The following is a 4,718-nucleotide window of genomic DNA, read 5'->3' on the forward strand; positions in this document are numbered from 1 at the left end:
GCAACAATTGTAAAAGAGAAAAAGAGATAGATGTAAGAGGTAAAGGGGAATAAAAAAAAATAGGGGCTATCAACCTAGATCCACTGCTACCACCTGTTTTTCCAAGATTAATATAATGCAGTCCAATTTCTTTTTGGCTCAATAGCTTTGTTATTTGAGTTTGATGGATCTCACATTTTGGATTACTACCTTAAGAATCACTTGGTGTATAATTTCTTTTTTTTTTTTTTTTATCTTTATACTATGTGTTCATTTATAATATATATATATATATATTATATTAAAAAAATATTTGTATAAGGAGAATGCATGTATTAGCAATAAAACAATTTTTATGAAGCTAAAAATTTTAAATGTTTGTGGTGACGTTACATTTTTATAAAATATTTCACAATGAGATGATTATTATAGTTATTTATTTTTAGAAATAAAAAATATAGTTAATATTTTTAAGTAAAAATATAGATAATATTTTTAAGTAAAAATAATTTTTGAGGTCCTATTTAAATGTAAGTGTAAATTAAAATAATTATTTTTACTAAAGAATATTATTTGGGTTTTGAGAAAATTATTATGAAAAATTTTCAAATTGAAAAATATTTCTCCTAAATGCTACTTAAATATTGGAAATTTTGGATAAATTTTCTTAAAAAAAAAAGTCATTTTACTTCCAAATAAAAAAACTTATTATGTTAAAAGAAATATAATAATAAAAGACAAAAGATCGGGAAAAAAAAAAGGTAAATAAAATTGATTACTCACATAAATTAATTTTTTGTTTATTAGCATCATTAATTTATTCTATATTGTATCATATGCATGGCATTTGTTGATAATAAAAGTGGAGTGGTCAAATAATAATCTTAAAAGGTTATTTTAAATAAAAGTTAATATCTCTAAATAAAAAAAATTTGAAAACCTTACTTAGATATTGAAAAGAATTCAATGATTATTTTTGTCTAGGGATGCTGTTTTTTTTTTTTTTAATAATTGTGAGAATTTCTTAAATGAAAGATCGTATTTCTTAAATTTCATCTAGATATTAAAAAAATTCCAACACAAAAATTTTCATTTTATCACTAAATGGTTTTTTTTTTTAAATAATGACGAAAAAATAAAAGAAATAAAGTTAAAGATTTATAAGATGAATTAAATTGATCAATTACATATTTTAATTTGTATTTACATCATTCTTTTGCTTCATGTTGCATCACACACATTTTATTATTGTTAAAAAAATAACCTAGTAAATGATGATTTTGAAAAATTGTTCTTTCTATTAGAAATAAAATAAAATAATACCTTAAGTAAAACAATTCTTGAGACATTGCTTAGATATTGAGGAATTCTTAACAATTATTTGTTATGAAATTGCCTAAAGGAAGAAAATGCATTTGGTTTTGGTTTTAAGGATTATTATGAACATACTCAAGTGGAGAAATATTTTTTGCAATTTCACTTAGATATTAAAGAATTTACAAAATATTTTGAAACAAAAATTTTCATTTTGTTCTTAAATAAAGTGATTCTAAAAAGGATGACCCAAAAAGGATTTTATGACAGTAAATGAAATTTAAGGAATTATTTCTTTCTCATGCCTAATTGTATCCCCGAAACTAATTTTGTTTTTTGTAGACCAAAAATTTTTTTAATAAGTTTTAATTAATTTTGAGATTTTATTAAAAGATAAGTTTTTCTAAGTGATCAACCACACCTAATAAAAAATATTAGTGGTAATTTTGTGTTTTAACTTTTTAAAAATAATTTGTTTAAGTAGTTGGATTTTCGAACCTACACATTGGGACAGCCTAAATTGGAAAAATTTAAATATACTTTTTATAAAACAAAATAAAACCCTAAGAAATAAAGATAAATGATAAAAATTAAAGTTTAGGCCTTTCTCATAAAAACATTTAATAAGTCTGATGATAGAGTCTTTTCAAAAAAATGAATGAAAATTTTAAATACTTTTAAGATGAGAAAAAGTTTTTAAGATATTTGCGAGATTGATGGAGAAAGCCTAAAGAATTCTTTCCAATATTTAATTACTAAAATGTAATCAAATAAAAAGATCATTTAGTTAAGAAATTTTAGGATAATTTAAGATTAATTGGTATCATCCTTTATGTAGGCATTACGAGAGTGTTAATATCTTTTAATATGTAATTGAACTCCTGAACCTAGTTTCGATTATTAGCCTAGAACCTATTTTTTTTAAAAGTTCTTAATCAAGTTTAGAATTTCCTTAAAATGAATAGATTTACTTAGATGATCAATCACACTTAGATAAAAAAGATTAATGACGACTTTTAATTTGTATTTAGCGATCAAATTTAAGGATTTATACATTATAACAACCTATTATTTATACGGGTTGCAGTGCTGGTGGCCAAGGGAGATAGCATTTTGTTTTTTAGAAAAATAATAATCATATCTTGAGAAAAAAAAAAAAAGAAAGAGAAAGAGGAAAAAAGAACCACTGTCATTAGGAAAACCAGGGTTGTGAAAAATATTAATGGAAGAATTGTTTCATTATATTTAGGACTATAATGTAAAAATTAATAGACTCAAAGTTTGAGGCATGTCATTGTAATTTAGGCACTTAAAAACATTCTTTTATCCTGTCAAATTAGCCTTATCAATCCAAGTAGATTCATCCAAAGTTGCATAAATTTCTCTTTCTTATCATACTCTAAATATGAAGTTGTTTGGCATACACTACAAGGTTAATTATAATCAATGTCATTAAGTAACAAGCTTTGAATTATGATTGAAGATCAATTTAACAAAGTGAGTTAGTTAATTAGATTAGGTCATAGTCATGACTAACAACTTCACAAATAGGAGGAGCGTATCCCGGGGACTCATTTGGTTAAAAACAAGGCAATTTTTGGTTTCCCCTTTCAGCTACCTACTTTTATGCATTTGTTTCCATCTATTTCAACCCCAATAAAAAATCCCAAAACATAAAAAATTAAAAAAAAAAATCGAAACCTAGGAGCTATAGTCCCCCTCAATTCTCAAACATTGTGAGAGATATTTGGTAGTACCGTTATTATAGAAAAAGACATGGAAGATGAAATTAGCAATGGAAATGTGGCACATGGGCATAAAAGAGGAAGCCTCGACAGTCCATGTGTAAAAAGTAGTGGTAGCAACAACAATAACCACAACAATCTCAACAACAATAAAGAACAAGATCGTTTCCTCCCCATAGCAAACGTTGGCAGAATTATGAAAAAGGTGATTCCGAGCAATGGGAAAATATCCAAAGATGCAAAAGAAACTGTCCAAGAATGTGTGTCAGAGTTCATTAGCTTTGTCACTGGAGAGGCCTCAGACAAATGCCAAAGAGAAAAGAGAAAGACCATCAATGGAGATGATATCATTTGGGCAATCACGACCTTAGGTTTTGAGGAATATGTAGGACCTTTAAAATTGTACCTAAGCAAATATAGAGAGATTGAAGGAGAAAAGCTTAATATTCCAAAGCAGCAAAGATCTGAGCCAAAGCAGCAACAGCAACAAGAACAACAACCTCAGCAACAATCAGATCATGAACAAAATATACCTTTCAATAGCAATGTATATTCTTCAACAAATTTATTGTCACATCACTCATCTTTTTTGCCATCTGATCAACCATTTTCCTTGCCTTTCTCATCCAATTCTATTCAAAAGCAATTACAACAGCAAGACCAAATTGATTCAGTGGGGCATTAGTAAGAACAACAGAAAACTTATTTTCCAACTTTTTTGTTTACAAAAAAATATTTTTCATTGAATTGTTATTAATTAATTTCATGTACACACTTTAATATATATTGTATTGTTATGTAATATTAGAAACATTATACGTTTTTTGAATAATTTAATTAGCTCATATATTCTATGATTCAATCAATAAGCATTCTCATAAAATGATTTGAGTAATATGTACCACAGTCAAATTAAGTAAGTGAGGATAATTAATTAGTTTTCATATATGCTTTTTGTTTTCGTGTCTAAATGACCATGGAAAATTAAAGCATTACAAGAATAAGCAAATCTCATTTAATCGAGCACTTGAACATTTACTTCAATGTATGTTCTTGTATATATGAATATAATTTATGTAATATTTATATATAGATAAATAAAGCATATGCGTATATAATTAAGATCAATATCAATAATTAGTTAGTACCGTATTATAATTATAAGTTTTGGGATTGATATCCATAAACAGATATATAAAAGAAGTAAAAAGGAAAAAAAAAACACATTAATTAAGATGTATAATTTATTTCTTTTTATGGATTTATTTCTTAAATACTCCCAGTGCATTCATCATTTTCATTATTTTCTTTTCTTTTGACTTTATTCAAATGCATACAACCTAGAATGACCACATCGTGCATTCCTGCAAAGCGGAGATTTGATCTTTATCATCACTTATAATTTTATTTATCTTATCCTTTTAAACTTCAACATTTTATGCATACATACATATACATATATATATATATATATAATTACATCTTGTCAGCTTTATTTAATTTTCTCTTAATATTGTCCCAAGTTTGTAAAGTATATAATCACTATTCAAAAGGAGAGTTTGTTATAAAAATTAGTTGTTCCATTTTGTCTTTTTTTTTTTTACCTAAAATTTAATTGGAAAACACCCAAAACGGCATCAACCAGACTATGTGGTTTAGGAGAAAATACTAAAATGGAGA

At 25.6% G+C, this 4,718-nt stretch overlaps 1 pseudogene; it reads left to right on the forward strand.

The window, feature by feature from the left end:
- Window positions 1–3,069: 3,069 nt before the first annotated feature.
- On the forward strand, window positions 3,070–4,061 carry LOC111316059 (nuclear transcription factor Y subunit B-7 pseudogene; annotated as a pseudogene).
- The last annotated feature ends 657 nt before the right edge of the window (window positions 4,062–4,718 follow it).

The sequence above is a fragment of the Durio zibethinus genome, chromosome 24, assembly GCF_047325235.1.
Source record: "Durio zibethinus cultivar Kanyao isolate XHJ-2024 chromosome 24, ASM4732523v1, whole genome shotgun sequence".
Lineage (NCBI taxonomy): Eukaryota > Viridiplantae > Streptophyta > Magnoliopsida > Malvales > Malvaceae > Durio > Durio zibethinus.